The following is a 26,009-nucleotide window of genomic DNA, read 5'->3' as shown; positions in this document are numbered from 1 at the left end:
ATTTTTTCAATGTTTGCATCAGTTTTTGCTGACAATGGTCTGCCAGTGCGAGTGTCATCACTGGTGTCTTCGCGGCCATCTTTAAATCGTTTAAACCACTCAAACACTTGTGTTCGCGATAAACAATCATCGCCGTACACTTGTTGTAACATTACAAACGTTTCACTTGCAGATTTTCCTAGTTTGAAACAAAATTTGATGTTAACACGCTGTTCTTTCTGTACACTCAACATTTTCCGACGCACAGACAAAACGTCAACTACTTAAAACAGACGCCACGGGCAGACTGAGTGCAGGAGGCAGATGAAACTCGAGCAGTAGGCGGAGCGAGAGTCATGTGACAGGCCACGCGACTTTCAGCCTTATTGCATTCGTATTATTTGTTTCACCAGTACTAGTCCGGTTTTTTTCTAGCCACACCTCGTATCATGCACAAAGAGGGCCAGCTGCGTCTCGCATGACCGCTATGTTCCCGGGTTCGATTCCCGGCGGGGTCAGGGATTTTCTCTGCCTCGTGATGACTGGGTGTTGTGTGATGTCCTTAGGTTAGTTAGGTTTAAGTAGTTCTAAGATCTAGGGGACTGATGACCATAGATGTTAAGTCCCATAGTGCTCAGAGCCATGACCGCTGTTTCCTAAAACCGTGCTGGTTTATACAGATGAGCTTCTCAGAGTCTAGAAATGTCATTATGTCTGAACAAAAAATATGTTCCATGATTCTACAACAAATCGATGTCAGTGAAATTGGCCGATTTTGTACCCTTTTTATAGATTGCTATGACCTGGGCCTTCTTCCAATCCCGTGCTACTTTCCTCTGTTCCAATGATCTCTGATACATGATGGATATAAATGGTGCTATATTTGTAGCACAGTCAACATATAATCTTACGGGGATACCGTCTGGGCCAGATGCCTTCCTGGCGTCTAAGGATCTTATCTGTTTTACAATTCCAGATACACTAAACACTATGTTAGCCATACTTGCGTTTTTTCGATGATTGAAAGCGGGAATGGTGCTGCAGTCCTCTACCGTAGACGAGTTTTTGAAAGCTAGGTTTAGAATTTCTGCCTTCCGTTTATCATCATCCGTTACATTACCCGTACTGTCGGCAAGAGAAGGTATTGGATTATGATGTTCAAAGAATAGTGTGTCACTGAATTAGAAGGAAGCTAGTGTACAGTGGACAAGTGTATGGGAGGAGAAGAGCGATTTTTTGTACCTGTAAAATCTGTGCATCGTACGACAAGAACTGGTTGTAAAAATTTACTAATCGCAAATAAAACGGGAAGCAACCGCTTAATTTCAAATATATTTTTTGTGAAAGCCAAGATCGCCTGATTTTAAGACCTTTATTCCAGTTACTAGTATCGACAGAATCGTGATGTCACCTTCAGACTGGCATTACACTTTGCAAGGTATATTCATATACATGTATCGTCGACATTTTGAGAACGATGTGTAATTCTCAAAATGCCGACGACTCATGTTTGTGAACATATAAGCAAAGTGTAATGCCAGTCCGAAGATAACAGCACGATCTGTCGAAACTAATAACTGGAACAAAGGTCTTAAAATCAAGTGACCTTGGCTTTCACAATGTATACATACACAGATCGTCACAACAACATGTCAAAATTACACTTAATTTCAGCCACGGAGCGTCTTCAATAACACAGGCCAACGATGGAAAAACTTTTTTGCTGAAAAAACCTTATTCTTATGTTTTTTAAGGTGGGAAATCCAAATATGATACTTAAAAAACTGTATCACCCACCATTTCTTCACATTTTACAGTCAAATTTATTAAATTAACCGATCTTTAAAGAATTTAACAACTTTTATATAGTTAAAATAATTTAAAAAGGAGGTGTAATGAATGTAGATGACGTTGGTAACACTGCTGAAAAACATTTGCTGTCAAAAAAGGTCGATTCTATTTTTCTGTTTACAGATGGTGTTTTGTTCACTGTCAACCTAATTTCACTTTCCCGTTTCCTATACATGTGCTTAGTAGAAAGTCTAATCATAGTTGTAAAAAAATCTGATGACAGTTTTTGTTATATTTATGGTGAATTTGTGATCAGAAAACACCAAAGAAAAATTGCAGACTTCGTGAGAAAGGTTTATCTAACATACTTTGGATCTAAACTTGGTGATCAAAATAAACCTTGGGCGCTGCATAAGGTATGTTATGTGTGTGTTGAAGATCTGAGAAGATGGTCCAAAAAGGAGAAAAGCTGTTCCTTTGATATGGAAGGAGCCAAGAATCATTCCGATGAATGCTACTTGTTCAATGTTGATATTACTGGTCATAATTCGAAAAACAAGAAGGTAATAAGCTACCCTAACCTTCTGTCCGCTATCCGACGTGTAGGGCGTGTTGTACATTTGCCGGTTTCTGTACCACCAGATGATTTAAATTCTATTCCAACAGAAGTATTTTCTGATGTACAATCTGATTTAGATGAACCAGCTGATGATGAATTCCATTGTAATACAGAAAGTCTAGAGCCCAAATTGTTTACTCAGACCGAGCTTAACGATTTGGTTAGGGATCTGGGCTTAACGAAAGGAAAAGCTGATTTGCTTGGGTCTAGATTGAAAGAAAAGAACTTAGTGGCAGTTGGAACCAGCATATACATGTATAGAAAGAGAGAGCAAAAATTTTCCAAGTTTTTTCAACAAGAAGGTGATTTAGTGTACTACTCAGACATTTCCGGTCTGATGAATGAGTTTTTTATTGAATTCAAAAAGGAACACTGTTTATTGATTCATCCAAAACTAGTGATGGAAAAACGCTACCAAGGCTTCTGGAAAGCAACATAATGGGGGACTACTGTTGGTCACTTCACCGAGAAGTTCAGCAAGCGACTCATCGTAGAAAAAGCTACACACGAAGCTTCAAAGAAAAAAGAGAAAGCAAATACAAACCAATTCCAGCTGAATAGTGAAACCTCTGTTAACACATATTATTGTTTTAAGTAGCTTACTGTAAATACAAGCCATGCTTATGTCGTAACAAAGCGTTTCATTAATTTCCCCATTTACCGTATAGCATAAGATTTTTATACTATATAATCAAAAGCACATTGCTCAAAAGCTATGGGTGATACAGAAAAACTAAGGCTAGATTTGGATTCAGCTCATAAAAATCTATAAAGATCAGCTATCAAAGTAAAAAAAGTTTTTTTAAAAAAATTTTCGTTGGCCTGTGTAATTTGCCACTACTCTTTCTAGAGTCAGTTTTCAGGATATTATTTCAGACACTTCAAGACAAGATGAGCCAAGAGCAAAACTGGTAAATGGAATGTTGACACAAATGATTTCGTGACGTCGTACGATACTCAGAAAACTCTTACGTCAATTGACTATGGTCTCGGAATTCTTCACAAGTATGTTGGTAAGGGTAACGTATCCAACCAAAGCTCTGTAATGAGATGGATCTCAAACAGCACGGTCTACTCCTTGGAGGATAGAGAATGAAACAGGCGTCTGAAAGGTAATAATTATAATTCATTTATTGTAGCTAGCAATATCGTAAAATTGGGTAGCTTTGTGATGGAGGCATTACGCTGTGGTCTCAATACGCTGTAACACTTTATGTTTTTATGTACTGGAACTCGAGTCAGCATGCAACACGTGACTCTGCTGCAGCGTATTCCTGCGGAGTGCTGTCATTAGCGACGGAGACAAAAGGTACTTGTATTACGCTTGAGCTGTTCACAATGCCATTGTGCTGGCAGTTTGAAAAACGAGATTGTACATTTCTTGGAAACATTTCGCTACTGTCGATAACTTAGAAGAGCTGACTAACTGAAGACGGGTTGATGTAAGTAAGTTACGTGCGCAGACAATACTGAGTAAAACTTAAATTTTACAGAAATATTCTTCAGCCATTGGAAGGTGGAAAAAGTCTTTTATCCGTAGATAATGGGGATCGTGGCAGCACATATACAGGCAGAAACAAGACTGGCTGTAGATACTGTAGAAACCAAGCCCCGTTAACGAAATTAGGATATGGTTTACCAAAAAAGACAAAGTTTTTATTTCGATTTATAAGTTTTTTTTTAAAGTTTAGTTAACAGTTGTTTCTTCTGATATCGCTGTTTGATAAGTAAGTGTCCAACAGTTTTGACCAGTTACCTTGCTTATAGTATGTTGTGTTAAGTACGGTATATGTTCTTTTCTGATACAGTTCCACAGAATAAATAAAAAGATTTTTTATAATGCTTTGCCTGATGCATTTTAACTTTTTCATTTTTATTATCTCTCAATGAGGGAAGACCTACAATTGTTTGGATTTGAAGAAAATTAGGAAAAATGAACTACACCAAATTGACAAACTTAAGAAAATTATAATACTCCGTATTTCGAATACCTCATTGCACACAAAAACATTCTTGCTATCAAAATTGAAGGATTAAATCCCTTTTACACTTTTAGACAAAAAAAGTAAATAGACGCACCATGACGAAATTATGCGAATGGAACGGAAATTGGTAGATACGCGGTAAATGTACAGAGAAACAAATAATTACAATTTCAGAAAAATTGGATGATTTATTCAAGACAAAGAGCTTCATAACCGGAAGAAGTCAATAGCACATTTGTCCACCTCTGGCACTTATGCAAGCTGTTATTCGGCTTCGCACTGATGTTGCTGGACGTCCTCCTAAGGGATATCGTGCCAAATGATGTCGAATTGGCGTGTTAGGGCGTCAAAAGCCCAAGCTGATTGGAGGCACCTCCCCATAATACTCCAGGCGTTCCCCGTTGCAGAGAGATCCGGCGAACTTTGCTGGCCAAGTTAGGGTTTTGCAGGCACGAAGACAAGCAGTAGAAAACCTCGCCGTGTGCGGGTTGTCATTATCTTGTTGAAAAGTAAGCCTAGATTGCTTTGCTATGAAGGGCATTAAAAGGAGACATAGAAAATACCATCAATGGACTGCTGCGACATAAGGGTGCTGCGGAAGACAACTGATGGGATCCTTCTATAAAAAGAAACGGCATCCCAGAGCATCACACCTTGTTGTCGGGCCGTACAGCGACGACAGGTTGGTATCCCACCGTTGTCCAGGGCGTCTCCAGACACATCCTCGCTGGTCCTCGGAGTTCAGCTGGGAGCAGGACTCGTCTCTAAAGACTACTCCAGTCAATGAGAATCCAGGCCAAAGACGTGTCTGGAGACGCCCCAGACAGCAATGGGGTACCAACCCGACTGTCGCCCTCCAGTTAGCCCGACAACCAGCAGTGATGGCCATTTCTTTTAATAGCAGGATCCCTTCCCTTGTCATCCGCGTCACCCTCACAATACAGCGGTACGTCGGTGATATTCTACTACCCATTGTGTTGCTCTTCATCGCAAGCCATCCTGAGCTTAAATTTCAGCAGGATAATGTCCTCTGGCACACGGTAAGGGTTTCTACTGCTTGTCTTCGTGATTGCCAAACCCTACTTGGCCTGAAAAGTCGTCGGATATCTCCCCCCCCCCCCCCTCCAAAGAGCTCAGGATTTTGACGATATGATGCGCCTGATGGACAGGATATGACACGATATCCCTCATGAGGACATCCAACATCGGTGTCAAGCCGAATAGTAGAGGTGGACCAGTGCGTGAAGCTCTTTATCTTGAATACATCGTGCAACTTTTTATGAAACTGTAATCATTTATTTGCCTGTATATGTACATCACATCTACTGATTTCCGTCCCATTCGTATAAGTCCTTTGCAGTGTTCAAATGGTTCAAATGGCTCTGAGCACTATGGGACTCAACTGCTGAGGTCATTAGTCCCCTAGAACTTAGAACTAGTTAAACCTAACTAACCTAAGGACATCACAAATATCCATGCCCGAGGCAGGATTCGAACCTGCGACCGTAGCGGTCTTGCGGTTCCAGACTGCAGCGCCTTTAACCGCACGGCCACTTCGGCCGGCCCATTGCAGTGTGTCGATTTTTTTGTCCTAAAGTGTATTTGGAAAATAGATGTTGCTTCAGATATTTTTAGAAGCTTATTTAACGAAGAGACAATATGCTTGTGAACCAGCAACAAACCAACTAACGGTATACAACATTACCGTTATACTGCGTGATCAAAAAGTCAGAATAAATTTGAAAACTGAATAAATCATGGAATAATTTAGATAGAGAGGTACAAATTGACACACATGCTTGGAATGATATGGGGTTTTATTAGAACAAAAAGAAAAAAAAAAGTTCAAAAATGTCCGACAGATAGCGCTTCATCTGATCAGAATAGCAATAATTAGTATAACAAAGTAAGACAAAGCAAAGATGATGTTCTCTACAGGAAATGCTCAATATGTCCACCATCATTCCTCAACAGTAGCTGTAATCGAGGAATAATGTTGTGAACAGCACTGTAAAGCATGTCCGGAGTTATGGCGAGGCATTAGCGTCGGATGTCGGTCGATCACGATACACTTGCGACTTCAGGTAACCCCAAAGCCAATAATCGCACAGACTGAGGTCTGCGGACCTGGGAGGCCAAGCATGACGAAAGTGACGGCTGAGCGCACGATCATCACCAAACGATGCGCGCAAGAGATCTTTCACGCGTCTAGCAATATGAGATGGTTCTAATAAAACCCCATGTCATTCCAAGCATGTGTGTCAATTTTTACCTCTCTATCTACATTATTCCGTGGTTTATTACGTTTTCAAATTTATACTAACTTTTTGATCACCCAGTATTTTAGCAGGACCTATCGTATTATGTAAAGTTTACACGTGTCCAGTGTTGTGTATATCAATCATTATTGTTTGTACGTTATGGACACAGTTTTGCCATTATGTTGAAGTTAAGATTAATAGCAGTAGGATCATTTTACCTACAATGACGAGGAGTAATGTATTAGAGATACAATACCTGTCTCAGCACTGGCTGTTGCTGCTGCTGTTGTTGATTCTGCTGTTGTTGCTGTTGGTGCAGCAGCTGTTGCTGTTGTTGGTGCAGTAGTTGTTGCTGATGCAGCAGTTGTTGCTGTTGTTGGTGCAAAAGCTGCTGCTGCTGCTGCTGCTGCTGTTGCTGTTGTTGTTGTTGCTGCTGCTGCTGCTGCTGTTGTTGCTGCTCCTGCTGTTGTTCCTGTTGCTGTTGTTGCAGCAGTTCCTGCTGCTGTTGCTGCATCAACTCCTGTTGCTGCTGCGTGGCCGCGCGGACGAGCGCCGCGTGCAGTAGCGACATGCTCGGCGCCTGCCCCAGCTGGGGGGTGGGCGCGGGGGCGGAAGTGCAGAAGTGCACAGGTGACGGCGGCGCCGTGGAGGCGGAGCCGCCGCCCCCGTGGGCCAGCCCCAGAGACGAGGACGTCGGCGGCGACTCGAACGCCGGAGACGGCACCTGCAGGTCACATAGCTGGGTGTCAGCTCACGGCACCAGTACACGGGGAGGGTTGTCTTACAGCTCCAGCCTCAATATTACGTGCATAGTATGAGACCTAGAGTCGTGTAAAAGTTCACTGGAACAAGTTCATATTTTACAAAGAATTGAAGTTGCTTAGTTGTAACCAGTGTATCCACCCAGTTGTTGGACTCTTGGTGGACTATTGTTGCCTTGACTATAAACAATAATTTTAGGTCCCCTCAAGTTCATTTGGGTGGTCGTATCCTGTAGCAGCAGCGTGTGTTATTCCTGTGTTCTCGACAGGAGAACTTTCTGCTTGTGTTAAAAGGGAAATTTCAGCTCTGAAGCGAGCAAAACTTGTTGCTCTTCGCGTACATACTGTAAGAGACATTTCCTCTGTTGTTGGTGTTGGAAAATCTAGTGTTTCAAGACTTACTAGTGGAATTAGTGAAACTGCTCCATTGTCTCCAAGCAGAAAAGTCAGATATGGACGAAAACGAAAACTCATTCTCACAAGTCTGGGACTTTCTGAGAAATTTACTGAGGCTGAAATTGGGTCTTCAACGGTGCAGCGTAGGCTTCTTGATCTTGAGTGGAAGGCACTAAAGCCAATAAACAAGCAGTTGCTAGCACCTGTCCTGAAGAAAAAAACCTTCGGCATGTGCCAAAAAATATAAATCTTGGGCCTACAGTCGCTGGAAACCTATGATTTGCAGTGATGAGTCACATTTGTGTTTTTCAGGCAAAGCGGCCATGAGAACTGAGCATCTTGAACAGAATGTAAAATGCCTCCCCCCCCCCCCCAAAAAAAAAAAAAGTTTTTGGGTTTCTTCTCTGCACGTGGACCTGGAGTACTAGCTCCAGTTGATGTCATGATGATTCCAATGAATTATATGAAAATCCTTAAGTGCATGCTTCTGCCATTCCTACAGACCTTTGAAGATGGTGGAGGAACATTTCAAGAAGATGTGGCCCCATGTCACACTTCTAAAACAGTCAAGACGTTCTTGGAAGAAAACAACATTTGTGTTCTTCAGTGGCCCGGTAAGTCACCAGAGGTACATCCTGCCGAGAATTTGTGGAGTATTGTTAAACGACGTCTTGGTAAAATAGACGGTTCAAAAAAAGAATGCATGTTAGTAAATGTGCTAAAACTTTGGTTTCATGACGACGAATTACGAAACATCTGCTCTACAATGGTCGAATCTATGCCACAACGTATTCAGAAGCTCATTAAAGCGAATGGTGGACACATTCTTTATTAATAAACAGCAAGCTACGAACTGTATCGTACATACAGTAATAAATATGCAGAAATAAAGCTCAATCGGCTTGTCCTAGTTAACTTGCAAAATACTGCATCTCCGTTTACGGCATGGTTGTAACTAAACATTTGCTAATTGAGAAGGTCGCCATGGAGAATGGGTGATCGTGGAACAACGAAAGTTCGTGGGAACTTTTCTAAGAACATTCGGAAGACAAATAAAGAATAAACCATTGAACGAAACACGTTTCAATTTCCATACGAGAGATTAACATTTGCGCAGCATGTTTACGTTCCAGGTTACAAACGATGCTCTCTGTGACGACAACCTGGAACCGCCCTATCGCTGCCTTAAACATCTCAGGTGGGACGTTAGCTACCTTACTCACTCTGTTCATTTTCAACATCCGACGTGTATTTGTATCCAGTTGGTAAACTCTGTCCTTGAGGTCAGTCCACAGCCAAGAATCACACAGGATCAAATTTGGTGATCTTGATGGGCGGATTGCCAGCTAATTCGACGAATTACGTTCTTCAACGCCAATACGGAAAGAGGACCTCTCCGTATTCCTTTACTGCGGCGATATTCGTGAAGAGCAGCAGCACTATTGCAGTTATTTTGATAATCAATTTTGTGAGTAAAGCCCTGCTCACATTGTCGCCACGTTGACTGTCTGCGACTGTAATGCACACTGGTGCTTGCGTTTCAACCTTACGTCACCGTACTAGTTGAAATGTGCTGCGGCTCGCGTTGGTGCTGTTTGTAGGTTTCTGCCCTCTGTCGGAGGCCAGACGGTATCGTTTAGTTGGCATGGTTGAGGTTGTTGTCTTCTTCTCGTGCTGACTGGCGCCACTTGGTTTCGCAAGCGTTGCCTGTCCGCTAGTGGCAGCATCGGCGGTTATCGATATGTAGTAACTGTTCCCCTATCTTTCGGACGACGTCGTTGTTTTTCCTGGTCGTGTGAGTGGGCCAGTTCGGTTGGGGACTCAGGAGGAGGCAGGTCCGCGCAGTGCAAGAACACCCCAGGACCACTGGCGGCACGCATGGACTGCCGGATGGAAGGCCTGTGGTCACGAGGATGCACGATCTCGTCGAAACCGGATCCAGAAAGCTTTAAGATGAGTGCATTCCAATCCAAGTAGAGAAACCTCCACCTTTGTGATACCTCGCGATTCTCCAGTGACTCGGGTCCGTGTTGCTGCTCGTAGTGTCGCCGCGGCAAAGAGCAGCGACTGGAGTGCTTAGGAAAGGAGGATCTGATTAGCTTTCCTCGACTTCTTATTACCATTTACTGCGTTCAGCTTTTTACAATTTGTTAAGTTCAACCAGCGGTAAATTTTCTTGCCTGGTGGCCGCTAACGCCCCAGTTACCTGCCCTGGGGGTTAGTGTATGTAACGGCAGTGTACGTTTCCTCGCTTTGTCGCTGCTGTCCGGTAAGGTGCGTACCTTTGACAGCTTTCTTGATTGCAGGCCGGTTGGTGTTTCTTCTACTCTGGTGTTAGTGATTCCTTTCTCGTTCTGGGCGCTCTAAGCACAGTATTCTGGGGACGTAGTGCAGACAGCCGGTTCCGGCGTTGGCGTGTTGTTCTGTCGTTGCATTTGGTTTTGTCGGACGTCAGGTAGCTTCAGCAAGATTATCATTAGTCATTCGTTAGACTGCCACTAGTCTGAGTTACCATCTTGTGAAGTGAATGCAACTCTTAGCTGCCTATCTCATCGCTCGCGAAAGTGTTTGATGCCGGACCTTCTCAGAGGTCAATTCCTGGAGCACCATCTGTGGCCCCTTGGTTACTGTAAGAGACGTGTGTTTTAAAAGGTGGTCTGACGGCCAGTAGTTCAGTGTAACGCTCCTTCATTCCAAGCCTTCTGCGGGTATAATCTTCCTCAGTACCCTTTAAGGAACCTATGTACTGCTCCTTGTATTTTATTATTGTATTGTTTATTACAATACCTTTTAGTGCCTACATTAAAGGTTATATATGTCTAGTTAATAGTTCTGGTCGCCTTCTGGAATAAATCTAGCAGTGTGGTATTCAGTGGATGTTAAGAGTTGTGGTACAAAGTTTACCATCATCTTATTTCATCCGTTTGGTGATCAGATGCTTGTTTTTCTTAATTAACTTTTGCTACTGTATTTTCTGTTTTACAGCAGGTTTCTAAATTTTTTATATTATTGCCGTTCCTGGCGTGTAAGGCCTTCAGCCGTGACTGTGGTCATTTTCCTTAAAATTCTAATTTGGTATTTGTATTTACGCAGTAAACCTTTAAAACCTTATTTACTGCCATTCCTGGCGTTTGATGCCTTCTGCTGTGTTTGTGGCGACTTGCCTTTAATATTGCAGCGAGTTTTAAACAATTCTTAATTTATTGCCAATCCTGGCGTGTAAGGTTCAAATGGCTCTGAGCACTTTGGGACTTAACTTCTGAGGTCATCAGTCCCCTAGAACTTAGAACTACTTAAACCTAGCTAAACTAAGGACATCACACACATCCATGCACGAGGCAGGATTCGAGCCTGCGACCATAGCGGTTGCGTAGGTCCAGACTGTAGCGCCAAGAACCGTTCGGGTGCGTAAGGCCTTCTGCCCAGATCACAGTTGCTTGCTTTTAAAACACTATCTGCTGTATCTGAATTTAATGGTAATTTGCTGAATTGTAGCTCACTGAAAACACTATTATTAATCAAACAGAATGCTTACGTACGTGTCCCCTGTCAGAGTCGTATCTGGACGTATCAGGGGCCCATACCACTCCAACTGCGCATGCCCCCCACACCATTAGTCTACAGGGCCTCCACCAACTTGAAAAGTTTTCTACTGACTTGCAGGGTCCATGGATTCATAAGGGTGTCTCCATACCCGTACAGGTACATCCGTTACTTTGTAAGCGATCTGACTTCTCTCTCTAATTCCCTGAAGGTAGGAGACGAGGTACTGGCAGAAGTAAAGCTGTGAGTACCGGGCGTGAGTCGTGCTTCGGTAGCTCAGTTGGTAGAGCACTTGCCCGCGAAAGGCAAAGGTCCCGAGTTCGAGTCTCGGTCGGGCACACAGTTTTAATCTGCCAGGAAGTTTCATATCAGCGCACACTCCGCTGCAGAGTGAAAACCTCATTCTGGAAACATCCCCCAGGCTGTGGCTAAGCCATGTCTCCGCAATATCGTTTCTTTCAGGAGTGCTAGTTCTGCAAGGTTCGCAGGAGAGCTTCTGTAAAGTTTGGAAGGTAGGAGACGAGGTACTGGCAGAAGTAAAGCTGTGAGTACCGGGCGTGAGTCGTGCTTCGGTAGCTCAGTTGGTAGAGCACTTGCCCGCGAAAGGCAAAGGTCCCGAGTTCGAGTCTCGGTCGGGCACACAGTTTTAATCTGCCAGGAAGTTTCATATCAGCGCACACTCCGCTGCAGAGTGAAAATCTCATTCTGGAACCACCAGGACAATGCGACACCCCAGACGTCCGGAACGCTACAGACTGGCTCCAGGAACACTCTTCTGAGTGTAAACACTTCCGCTGGCCACCATAACTCCCCAGACCTGAACATTATTGAGCATATCTGGGATGCCTTGCAACGTGCTGTTCAGAAGGTCTCCGCTTCTCCCCGGCCCACACCCCTCGTAGTCTTATGGATCTATGGTCAGCTCTCCAGAGTTGATGGTCGTGTTGCGGCACCTCTGCGTGCTGTTGGGGGGCCCTGCTCAACATTAGGCAGGTGTACCAGTTTCTTTGCCTTCAGTGTATATCAGCAGTTGTGCCGATGAATTTTGAAATAATAAACAGTTTACTTACTTTTTGTATCTCTCGTTATTATTTGATGCCCCATTATAGATGACATATTTCTTCAAACGATGCTTCGGCCTCTTTGCTTGGGATCCTCTTAAGCACCTTGTGGTGTACTCTGTCTGCAGTGGACGCCACAGGATCCTGAAGGTTTCCTCAGCAGATGGATCGAATTGTCGATTGTTTGAAGAAATGTGATGCGGCCTAACGAGCCAGGAGATTTTAACTACACTTCATCATTACTAAGCACTTCAGTATCCCACTTCTTGCTACACTGTTTCTTCCGGACGATTCTCTTAAACATCTCTCTGCTCTCCATCATTACTAAATTGTGATTTGAGTCTCTATCTGCTCCTCGGTATGCTTTAGAATCCAGAAGCTGATTGCTGCCGTATTCCAGCTGGAACCTTCACGTGTCTCCAGGCCTTTTCCAAATATACCTTGTTCTTTTAGAACAGTTTATGCGCTATTACTGGCCGAAATTTATTGCAGAACTCCATTAGTCGGCGGCCGCGGTGGCCGAGCGGTTCTAGGCGCTTCAGTCCGGAACCGCGCGACCGCTACGGTCGCAGGTTCGAATCCTGCCTCGGGCATCGATGTGTGTGATATCCCCAGGTTAGTTAGGTTTAAGTAGTTCTAAGTTCTAGGGGACTGATGACCTCAGATATTGTCCCATAGTGCTCAGAGCCATTTGAATCCATTAGTCTTTTCCCTCTCACATTCATATTGTCAAACCCACATACTCCCGAAACTGTGTGACTTATTTCTTCTCTAGCTAATGCGTTCCATTCGCCCACGATTATTAGATTTACATGTCTCTTTGCATACTGAATTACACGTTGCGTAATCACACACACTTTTCATCTTCTGCTTCTGACGTCGGCATGATAGCGGAACTATTGCAGTTGGCTTTGGTTGGCTGAGCTCCTGGTCGTGTCGCTAATGGCGCCGTTATCGACGGAACATTAAACTCTTCACTTACGAAAAGTGTCGCTTTTTATCGCTACCCATCCCCTGCTTGCGTCCAAATAGCCCAGAGGTAGTTTGTTTGGGTTTCGAAATTTTATCACACTGTTTACATTCTAACACCGACGAAAAATATTCAGACAATATATTGGCGTCGGTACGATGACGTGCACCTAAAGTTGTGATGTTATCGACTCCAAATTACCGTAGAATTATATTGCAACTAGAGACAGAAGGGCGCGTACGGCAATGCGGATTTTAGTGGACGACTTAAGACGCTAGATGGTACATCTCCTTAATGAATGCAGTAAACTAGAAAAGCAACAGGGGCGCATTAGAGCATTGCTATACGGCAAATAATTTTGCTTTGCCCGCCCGGCGAGCGTGCGCCGGCGACTTAAAAAGACGGCCGCATTCGGTTTATAAGCAGTTAAATTTCCGGTAAACGAAAATTTTAATGGGTCGTAAAGGCGGACGACGGGGCATAAAAAGCGGAACATTTTGCCGTGTGCTCAGGGGTGGGGGTGCGGAGTTGGTGGTCTGGGGTGGGGTAGGGAGATGTAAGCGAGGGGTTGCAACCCTTTATCCCCTTTTATCCGGCTTGTGGAAAGCGAGACGTAGCGAGGTAGGAGGAGGAGGGGGGGAGGGGGGGGAGAGGGGGGGGAACTCTAGACAGGCCTGCCAACTGTCGCAGCAGATGAAAACCGCGGCAGACGTCTGGTGGAGAGGCGAACTCTAGAGACCCCATGTGCCGCCATGAAACAGCCGTCTCTGTCACTAGTGGCCTGCAGAATATATACCGACTGAAAAAAAAGTACGTAAAGACAGACGCTCACATGTTTTTTGAAATATTTTGTCGACAAAAAAGAGATAAAATAAATAGAGAAACGTTTGATGCGCCTTTGAATGACGCTCGCAGCCATGTACAGAAAAATGAGGTGTCGACTGAGAATTTGAAGTTAAATGCTTAACTTGGAATTTAAGGAACTCTAGAATATGTTTGTTCAGCAGATTATGTAGAGCGCGTTTTCTGCTATCATGTGGCCTTTACTACTGCTATGTGAAGACGAACGGCGAAATATTTTTCCAGATGAGATACTGTCGCTATGGAAAGTCAATCAGTACCTCATTTGCTGTATATCATTTAGAGATACAGCAAAGAAATACAGTAGACGAAGAGTGGGTAGCTTTGAGAGATGAAACAGTGAAGGACGCAGAGGATCAAGCAAGCAAAAAGATGAGGGCTAATAGAAATCCTTGGGTGACATAAGAGATATTGAATTTAACTGATGAACGAATAAAACATAAAAACGCAGAAAATGAAGCAGGCGAAAAGGAGTACAAAAGTCTCAAAAATGAGAGCGACAGGAAGTGCAAAATGGCCAAGCAAGGATGGCTAAAGGACAAATATAAGGAGGCAGAGGCATATATCAATAGGATTAAGACAGACACTGCCTACAGCAAAATTAAAGAGAGCTTTGGAGAAAAGACAACCAGCTGTATGAATATCAGGAGCTCAGACGGAAAAACAGTCCTAAGCGAAGAAGGGAAAGCAGAAAGTTGTAAGAACTATGTAGAGGGTCTAGACAAGAGCTATGTACTTGAAGGAAGTAGGAGAAGACGTAGATGATGATGAAATGGGAGATATGATACTACGTGAAGAATTTGACAGAGTACTGAAAGACCGAAGTCGAAGCAAAGCCCCGGAAGTACACTCTACTGATAGCCCTCGAAGAGCCATCCATGACAAAACTCTACCATGTGGTGAGCAAATTGTATGAGACAGGAGAAATACCTTCAGACTCCCGAAGAATATAATAATTCCAATTCCAAAGCAAGCAGGTGTTGACAGATGTGAAAATTACGGAACTATTAGTTTAATAAGTCGCGGCTGCAAAATACTAACACGAATTGTTTACAGACGAATGGAAAAACTGGTAGAAGCCGACCTCGGGGAGGGTCAGTTTGGATTCAGTGGAAATGTTGGAACTCGTGAGGCAATAAGGAAAGGCAAACCTACGTTTCTAGTATTTGTAGACAGAAAAAGCTTTCGAGAATGTTGACTTGAATACTCGCCGGCCGGTGTGGCAGAGAGGTTCTAGGCGCTTCAGTCTGGAAACGCGCTACCACTACGGCCGCAGGCTGGAAACCTACATCGGGCATGGATGTGTGTGATGTCCTTAGGTTAGTTAGGTTTAAGAAGTTTTACGTTCTAGGGAACCGATGACCTCAGATGTTAAGTCCCGTAGTGCTTAGAGCCATTTGAACCATTTTTGACTGGAATACTCTTTCAAATTCTGAAGGTGGCAGAGGTAAAATACAGGGATCAAAAGTGTATTTACAATTTGTACAGAAACCAGAAGGCGGTTATAAGAGTCGAGGGGCATGAAAGGGAAACAGTGGTTGAGAAGGGAATGAGACAGGTTTTTAGCCTATCCCCGATGTTATCCAATCTGTTTATTCAACAAGCAGTAAAGGAAACAGAAAAAAATTGGAGTAGGAATTAATCCATGGAGAAGAAATAAAACTTTGAGGTTTACCGATGACATTGTAATTCTGTCAAAGACAGCAAAGGACCTGGAAGAGAAGTTGAACGGAATGGACAGTGTGTTGAAAGGCGGATATAAGATTAACATCAAAAAAAGCAAAACGAGGATAATGGGATGTAGTCGAATGAAATCAGGCGATGCTGAGGGAGTTAGGAAATAAGACACTTAAAGCAGTAGATGAGTTTTGCTTTTTGCGGAGCAAAATAACTGATGATATAAAATGTAGACTGGCAATGGCAAGGAAAGAGAAGTTTGTTAACATCGAGTATAAATTTAAGTGTCACGAAGTCTTTTCTGAAAGTATTTATATGGAGTGTAGCCCTGTATGGAAGTGAAACATGGACGATAAATAGTTAAGAGAAGAAGAGAATAAAAGTTTTCGAAATGTGGTGCTACAGAAGGATGCTGAAGATCAGGTGGATGTATCACATATCTAAAGATGAGATACTAAATAGAACTGGGAGCAGGTGAAATTGTGGCCAACCTGACTGAAAGAAGGGATCGGTTGGTAGGACACGTTCTGAGACACCAAGGGTTCACCAATTTAGTATTGGAGGGAATCGTGGATGTTAAAAATCCCAGAGGTAGAAGCAGAGATGAATGCACTAGGCAGATTCAGAAGGATGTTGGTTGCAGTAGTTACTCGGAGATGAAGAAGCTTTCACGGGATAGAGTATCATGAAGAGCTGCATCGAACCAGTCTCTGGACTGAAGACTACAGCAACATTAACATTTCTATCGTCATTCAAAGACGCTTCATTTGATTCTGTAGACTGTTTTCTCCTTTAACTTCAGACAAATTACATCAAAACGCAGTTGATCATATATTTCAATTCTTTTATATTTTTTTTATTTTCAGGGTTTGTTCAGAGACGAACAAAATACATTTAAATGCGCGACTCACGGCCAGATCCAGACTTCCATATGTTACGCATGCATGTCCGAAGGACAATTTTATCGTACTTCTACAGAACACAGGCACTGCTAAATCGTATTGAAACCAAGAAATATAACGTATTTAAATAAAGGATTGTTAAATATCACACCAATGTAACTTTTTATGCACAAAATTGTTAGGCCTTTATGGAATGACATTTTTGACACTTCATGTACACAGATGATCGTGAAGTATTTCAACTTTCCCTCAAACCGCTGTTTGTTTTCTTCATTGCCTTGATTGCTTCCAAGTAACTAAATATTTCTTTTTGTAAAACTGTACCTCACCTTAGTCAGTTTGGTGCCCCATTTGCCCGTTGCCCACTCACCATTTGGTTATGAAGATTCAGATAAAAATCCATTGTGTGATTTCTAGGGAGTCGGGTATCTGGTCCTTTCTAACGTTTTATCAAAAAGATTTAGACACATATCTCTGCTTGCACTCATACTTGCTATGCTGTCAGCCCTCTTAGACGTTACCAGAAATTCAATGACATCAGAGATATCTACATTTACACTTACGACTGTAAGGTGTCAGGCAAATTCAACACCTTCTATGAAAACCCTGACATGATAAGCAAATCCAGTAGTATGTCACATAGCTCCGAATAAATCGTGACATTAAATTAACCAAAGTAATACGTGTAACGAGTGAGCAAATGGAATACCACAGACTAACACAAGAATGTCTAAATGCATGTCATACCTTCCCACCGTAAGACAGACGCAGTTCCGAGGGGAGAAATGAGAACAGAAGCCGAGAGCAGAACCGCGTTAAGTCAGAAGACCCTACGATAAGGGACGGACACCCACATCGCCAGCTAACCGTTAGGACCACCCCCCAGCCCACGTTAAAAGCTAGAGCCTTAGCGTGAGACTTTTTTGCGTCTCTGTTACGTCAGGACCACCCCCAGCCCATGTTAAAAGCTAGAGCCCTCCAGAAGAACAGTATAGGTCTTACGATAACACAAAAAGGGCCACCCCAGCCGCATGTTTTAGCGTGAGAATTTTTCGCGGCTCAGTTACGTCAGGACCACCCCCCAGCCCATGTTAAAAGATAGAGCCCTCCAGAAGAACGGTATAGATCTTATGATAACACTAAAAGGACCACACCAGCTGCAAGTTTTAGCGTGAGACTTTTTCGCGTCTCTGTTACGTTGCAAACTTTAAAAACATTGCCCCACCACGAAAAGTATAACGTTTCTCATTGGATAGAATTTTTGTAGGCGGAGCTTAAGGTTAACATTGAGACCCTGATTGGTCAGATGAAGACACAGCCAGATAGTGTTTTTAAACCAACTTCGGTAAATTGTAGTAAGGAGAAGTTAGGAGAGAGTTGCTTCCGAGACGGCGAGGTGAGCGGAGCTGTGCTGCCCGCCGCCCCCTGACGAACACCGACAAGGTAATGAACGCACGCGATGCTGCATAACAGCGCATAAAGCTTCTCTCAGAACTGCAGAAGTCTCATCTGTTACACCCCCTTTTTGCGTAATACTAGTGTCGATCGTCAATTAAAGCTCATGGTGTTCACATTTGACACTTGAAGTAAAAATCTGAAACGCGATGATTTTTCTGTTATATAGTTATTGAGAAGCCACATCAGCCACTGCAATTTACGACAAGTTAGATAAGTAATTAAAGATAATTGAGGGTCACTGTAGACCATTTTGATAGTTTTCTCTTTTGTGATACTTAATTTAAACCTAGATCATAGATGTGATATGGCATAGGTCATCCTTCGATCCATTGTAGAACTTGGAAACCCATTCAGGGAATATTCGTTCACATTTTTGTTGAACGCAGTTGGTTTTTACCATCCTGTATTAAAACATTTCCTTTTATCAATAGTGCAATTTATAAACAATGTTTTGTGAGTAGAATAAAATTTCCAATGGTAAACTTAACTGCTTTTTCGACGTTATTTTACCAGCTAACTAAAAATAGGAAAGCCTTGAACCCCTTCCACTAAATTTAGTTAGTATTAAGATTCTTTTATAGGGAGTGCAGTGGAGCTGATGCTGAAATCATTAAGTATTTGGTTATATCATCGCTAGTCTCACTGAACTCTTCTGAGTTCTACATGTCATGTGTGGTCTGGCGTCTCCTTACCAGCAACAGGTCCCAGGTTCAAACTAGACAATTCCCTAAAAAATACGCTCAGAGCGTCGTTGCGCGAAAGTGGTACGGAGACACGATATAGAACAAACAGACACCACGCAGAATGTTAGACGACTATATTCCGCAAGTTACTTGATGGTACGTAGCAGCTGCTATTACGTTGACCACTAACCTTACCCTCCACTACTTAAATTAATTCTGTTTTGTAATCAAGTTCCAAAATGATACTGCTAAATTGATCCCTTTCACTAATCATCATTGCATCCGTTTAAACAGTTTACATTGTTTCTAAATAATCCATTTCGGCTTGCTACCAATTTTACCACAGTACTGTTGTGTACATGGCTCAAGAGGTGCACAACAATACACCCACAGGCAGTCACCAGGGAGGCGCAACATCTAGCCTGGCGTCTCACCGTCCCACGCCGCAGCCTCCAGATAACATTCACTACTTGGGTCTACATTCTGCTTCCGCCGCCACACCCATCAGAGCGTCGCATTAGTCTGCCAATAGCGCTCTCAGCTGCCAAAGAGAGGACTGTCCACCTCGGACAACTCTACTTCCGCCTTATACAGACAGATGTGAAGATCCTTCCCCCGAAAGGCAGAAAAGGAGACGCGTCACGTCCACACTTACAGTTCAGTGCCTACAGGCAGCTCAATTCAATTCCTGCAGCTCAGCCATTCCTACTTTGCCATCACGTCCTGCAGTTACCCTGCAACGCACCGTTCTGCGGACGGTTACGACTTGGCTGTCGCTATTCACAGAGCAATAGATAGAAGCAAAAATAATTAGCTTAATTACCTTCAGCCATAGTGACAATACCATAACTGCCAAGAGAGAGCAAATACGAAAAAAAAAGTTTATCACTTTCGGTGTTCCCGCTATTCAAACTTCAACATCAGGCATGATGTTTTGATTTGTTTCTTCTTAATACTTACCTTATTCGTAACATACGCTGATGTACCAAAGAAACGGGTATAGGCATGCGTATTCAAATACAGAGATATGTAAACAGGCAGAACACGGCGTTGCGGTCGGCAACTATAAGACAACAAGTATCTGGTGCAGTTGTTAGATCGGTTACTGCTGCTACAATGACAGGTTAATAAGATTTAAGTGAGTTTGAACATGGCGTTACAGTAGGCTTACGAGCGATGGGACACAGCGTTACCGAGATAGCTACAAAATGGGGATTTTCCTGTACGACCATTTCACGAGTGTACCGTGAATATCAGGAATCCAGTAAAATATCAAATCTCCGATATTGCTGCGGCCGGAAATAGATCCTGCAAGAAGGGGACCAACGACGACTGAACAGAATCGTTCAACGTGGAACTCTTCCGCAGATTGCTGCAGATTTCAGTGCTGGACCATCAACAAGTGTCAGCGTGAGAATCATTCAATGAAACATCACCGATATGGCCTTTCGGAGCCGAAGGTCCTCTCGTGTACCCTCGATGACTGCACGGCATTAAGCTTTACGCCTCGCCTGGGCCCGTCAGCACCGACATTGGACTGTTGATGACTGGAAATATCGCAAAGTTTTGAACATGGCTGCTTGGTTCAGTGACCGTTTATAAATTAAAATTGAAACAAATGAGCCCTCTGTCACTACTTTTTAGTCTTATTAACCAGGTTTCAACACTTCTAAGAGTATATATGACGGTAGTATCTGTTCCCGATAGGACAGTTACCGTGGATGACCATGCAGCTTTGCTAGAAATGAAATGATAATTAAATGGACACCCTAGCTGCAAGCAGGCGTTGATACACTTCATTGGGGACATGTTCAAAATGTGTGCCCCGACCGGGACTCGAACCCAGGATCTCCTGCTTACATGGCAGACGCTCTATCCATCTTAGCCACCGCGGGCACAGAGGATAGTGCGTCTGCAGGGACTTATCCCTTGCACGTTCCCCGTGAGATCCATATTCCCAACATGTCCACACCACTACATTCGTAGTGCGCCTAATAGCTGTTTGCCCATCATACTCATTAAATTCATCCACGGTAACTGTTCTATCGGGAACAGATACTAACGTCATATATAGTTAAAATACGGCTTCCCGGCCATTGACCTTCTTGTGCTAACGCAAACGCTATGCCCGAACTCGTACGGGACTTGGTAGATTAATCTGCCACGAGTAATGAGTATGATGGGCAAACATCTTTTAGGCGCACTACGAATGTAGTGGTGTGAACATGTTGGGAATGTGGGTCTCACGGGGAACGTGCAAGGGATAAGTCCCTGCAGACGCACTATGCTCTGTGCCCGCGGTGGCTCAGATGGATAGAGCGTCTGCCATGTAAGCAGGAGATCACGGGTTCGAGTCCCGGTCGGGGCACACATTTTCAACATGTCCCCAATGAAGTACATCAACGCCTGTTTGCAGCTAGGATGTCCATTTAATTATCATTTCACTTCTAAGAGTGGCTTCATCAGAATTTAGACATTTAAAGTGGTCAATAATTACAAATTTGTGTGAAGAAACAAATTTTTTTTTATAAAATGTAGGTACTGACTAACAATACAAGACAGTGACAGTACTTACATGTCACGTATAAAATAAATAACAGGCCAGAATGGCTTTAGTCGCAGAATATTTTAAAAGGAATGTGTGAAGGCGAGTCTCCAAGGGCTGCTCATACCTGTACAGCTACAGTGTTGAAACCTGGTTAGTAAGACTAAAACATTGTGACGGAGGGCTCATTCGTTTCAATTTTAACTGGAAATATGTTGCCTGGTCGGACGAGTCTGATTTCAAATTGGATCGAGCGGATGGACGTGTACTGGTACGGAGACAACCTTCTGAATGCATGTACCCTGCATGTCAGCCAGGGACTGTTCAAGCTGGTGCAGGCTCTGTAATGGTGTGGGACGTGTGCAGTTGGAGTGATATGGGATACGACTCTGACAGGTGACACGTACCTAAGCATCCTATCTCCTCATCTGCATCTATTCATGTCCATCGTGCATTCCGTCACTTGGGCAATTAGAGCAGGACAATGCGACACCCTACACGTCCAGAATTACTACAGAGTGGCTTCAGGAGCACTCCACTGACATTAAACACTTCCGTTGGCCTCCAAATTCCCCAGACATGAATATTATTGAGCATATGTGGGATCCCTTGCAACGTGCTGTTCAGAAGAGATCTGTACCCCCGCGTAATCTTACGGATTTAAGGACAGCCCTGCAGAATTCAAGATGCCAGTTCCCTCCAGCACTACTTCAGACATTAGTCAAGTCCACGCCACGTCGTGTTGTGGCACTTCTGCCTGCTCGCGGAGGCTCTACACGATATTAGGCAATTGCATCAGTTTCTTTGGGGTCTTCAGTGAATGTGACGTTTAAGATTTGCTCATTTTTAGGGTTCCGTATCTCAGTCGGTAAAAACGGAGCCCTTATAGGATTACTTTGTTGTCCGTCTGTCTGCCTCTCTGTCCGACTCTTAATGCGTAGTGGTATCAGGTTGAAATTTACGTCACACATTAAGGTCTATGATGATTTGGTTATGTGAAAAATTTGCGCTTCAAAGTCAATGAAATCAAAAGATACGGCCATTTATGCCACAAATTTTGATATTCGGAAACTCACTGATGAAAACGTAGGTCCCGCTGATCTATAATCATTAAATTTGGGAAGAAGCAGGGTTTCACAGTGCAAGTCAAGGAGAGAAAAATTATTAATTTTTAATTGCGTCACAAAAAAATATTTTTTGGCATTTCTTGTCTGATCTCTGACTGTCTGACCGTCTATTAAGACCCATTTTTTTCAGGAACAGTTGGAGTTAGGAGTTTGAAGTTTTTACAGGTACTAAATTGGTTGGTTGGTTGATTTGGGGGAGAGGACTAAACAGCGAGGTCGTCGATCCCATCGGATTATGGAAGGAAGTCGACCGTGCCCGTTCAAAGGAACCATCCCGGCGTTTGGCTGAAGAGAAAACCTAAATTAGGGTGGCCGGTCGCGGGTTTGAACAGTCGTCCTCCCGAACCCGAGTACAGTGTGTTAACCACTGCGACACCTCGCTCGGCATACTACACTCCTGGAAATTGAAATAAGAACACCGTGAATTCATTGTCCCAGGAAGGGGAAACTTTATTGACACATTCCTGGGGTCAGATACATCACATGATCGCACTGACAGACCCACAGGCACATAGACACAGGCAACAGAGCATGCACAATGTCGGCACTAGTACAGTGTATATCCACCTTTCGCAGCAATGCAGGCTGCTATTCTCCCATGGACACGATCGTAGAGATGCTGGATGTAGTCCTGTGGAACGGCTTGCCATGCCATTTCCACCTGGCGCCTCAGTTGGACCAGCGTTCGTGCTGGACGTGCAGACCGCGTGAGACGACGCTTCATCCAGTCCCAAACATGCTCAATGGGGGACAGATCCGGAGATCTTGCTGGCCAGGGTAGTTGACTTACACCTTCTAGAGCACGTTGGGTGGCACGGGATACATGCGGACGTGCATTGTCCTGTTGGAACAGCAAGTTCCCTTGCCGGTCTAGGAATGGTAGAACGATGGGTTCGATGACGGTTTGGATGTACCGTGCACTATTCAGTGTCCCCTCGACGATCACCAGTGGTGTACGGCCAGTGTAGGAGATCGCTCCCCACACCATGATGCCGGGTGTTGGCCCTGTGTGCCTCGGTCGTATGCAGTCCTGATTGTGGCGCTCACCTGCACGGCGCCAAACACGCATACGACCATCATTGGCACCAAGGCAGAAGCGACTCTCATCGCTGAAGACGACACGTCTCCATTCGTCCCTCCATTCACGCCTGTCGCGACACCATTGGAGGCGGACTGCACGATGTTGGGGCGTGAGCGGAAGACGGCCTAACGGTGTGCGGGACCGTAGCCCAGCTTCATGGAGACGGTTGCGAATGGTCCTCGCCGATACCCCAGGAGCAACAGTGTCCCTAATTTGCTGGGAAGTGGCGGTGCGGTCCCCTACGGCACTGCGTAGGATCCTACGGTCTTGGCGTGCATCCGTGCGTCGCTGCGGTCCGGTCCCAGGTCGACGGGCACGTGCACCTTCCGCCGACCACTGGCGACAACATCGATGTACTGTGGAGACCTCACGCCCCACGTGTTGAGCAATTCGGCGGTACGTCCACCCGGCCTCCCGCATGCCCACTATACGCCCTCGCTCAAAGTCCGTCAACTGCACATACGGTTCACGTCCACGCTGTCGCGGCATGCTACCAGTGTTAAAGACTGCGATGGAGCTCCGTATGCCACGGCAAACTGGCTGGCTGACACTGACGGCGGCGGTGCACAAATGCTGCGCAGCTAGCGCCATTCGACGGCCAACACCGCGGTTCCTGGTGTATCCGCTGTGCCGTGCGTGTGATCATTGCTTGTACAGCCCTCTCGCAGTGTCCGGAGCAAGTATGGTGGGTCTGACACACCGGTGTCAATGTGTTCTTTTTTCCATTTCCAGGAGTGTATGTTGTAAGGACCCTTGGCCTTGAAAGCACGAGTATTGCCCAGAAAGTAATGCACCAAATTTTTTTCTTCAACAATTCTTTACTGAACATAATGAGGATTCCCTACGCACCCTATTTTTCCACATGATCTCCATCCCTTTCTATGGCCTTCCTCCAGCGCGAAACAATGGCGTGTATGCCCTGTCCGTACCAGTCCTTGTCTTGGTAGTGGAGCCAGTGCTTCGCTGCATGAACTTCCCCTGCTGATTGACAGTGGAGCGCCAACTGCCGAGTCGTAATGCGTCTGTCCTCGCGAATAGCAACATCATCTCGCTGCAACATGTGAGGTGTGACAGCTGTGGATGGTTTCCCCAACCGCTGCGGATCGTGGAGCTCCGTCGAACGCCTTCTGACGACCTCACCTCCGTGAGCGACTAACTGAACATCTGTCGACAGCAGACGCTCCATAAACTTTGCACAAGCGTTTGTGCATATACCCCACAGTCTCTTTGTCTGCAGTGAGAAATTCAATGACGGCACGTTGCCTGTAACGTACGTCACCTACAGACGCGATTTTGAGATTGTCCTGCAGCTATGGTTCAAATGGTTCTGAGCACTATGGGACTTAACATCTTAGGTCATCAGTCCCCTGAACTTAGAACTAATTAAACCTGACTAACCTAAGGACATCACACACATCCATGCCCGAGGCAGGATTCGAACCTGCGACCGTAGCAGTCCCGCGGTTCCGGACTGCAGCGCCTAGAACCGTACGACCACCGCGGCCGGCTCCTGCAGCTATGCTATCCGTTGGAAGTGACTCAAACTTGGCGCGCTCACTTAGGAGACTTCGGATTCGTAGCATTGTTTTCGGCTGAGAAAAAAATGCAGTGCATTACTTTCTGCGCAACCTTCGCAATTCAAGCTTCTACGTTAATGGGAGGAGGAGATTACTGTTTAACGTCCCGTCGACGACGAGGTCATGAGGGACGGGGCACAAGCTCGGATTAGGGAAGGATGGGGGAGGAAATCGGCCGTGCCCTTTCTAAGGAACCATCCCGGCATTTGCCTGAAGCGATTTAGGGAAATCACGGAAAACCTAAATCAGGATGGCCGGACGTGGGATTGAACCGTCGTCCTCCCGAATGCGAGTCCAGTGTGCTAACCACTGCGCCACCTCGCTCGGTCTCTACGTTAATGCATTCTAAAGATACGGCCATGTAAGTCACAAAGATTGATACTTACAAGCTGTCTCATAAAAATCGGCGTTGCTGGTCTAGCGATAAAGCTCGTGCCCCCGTACTGAAAGGTCGCGGTATCGAATCTAGGTCGGACCACAAACTTTTATCTTCGTTTTATCCCAGGCTTCATATCACAGAGATGTGAGGAGTCGCCAGAAACAACACGTGTTTCAATTTTAACATCAAACCTTAGATCTCCTTTCCCAGGTTGGATAGCTAAAGTAGCCTACTTTATGGACACGCAAGACGCCAATAGAAAGACTTGGGCTAGATCTTTGAACCACACCAAATTATGTTTGCTATTGTACATATAATTAAGTTAGTGTGGAGCGCTGATTCTGTTGGTACCT

General features: G+C 44.5%; 1 non-coding gene across 1 annotated transcript; it reads left to right on the top strand.

Moving 5' to 3' along the window:
* Nucleotides 1-21,240: 21,240 nt before the first annotated feature.
* Nucleotides 21,241-21,315, top strand: Trnat-ugu. The gene has a single exon. It is a non-coding gene; the product is annotated as a tRNA-Thr (tRNA).
* Nucleotides 21,316-26,009: the final 4,694 nt, after the last annotated feature.

This window comes from Schistocerca piceifrons, chromosome 10 (genome assembly GCF_021461385.2).
Source record: "Schistocerca piceifrons isolate TAMUIC-IGC-003096 chromosome 10, iqSchPice1.1, whole genome shotgun sequence".
NCBI lineage: Eukaryota > Metazoa > Arthropoda > Insecta > Orthoptera > Acrididae > Schistocerca > Schistocerca piceifrons.
This window is presented reverse-complemented; position numbering and strand designations above follow the sequence as displayed.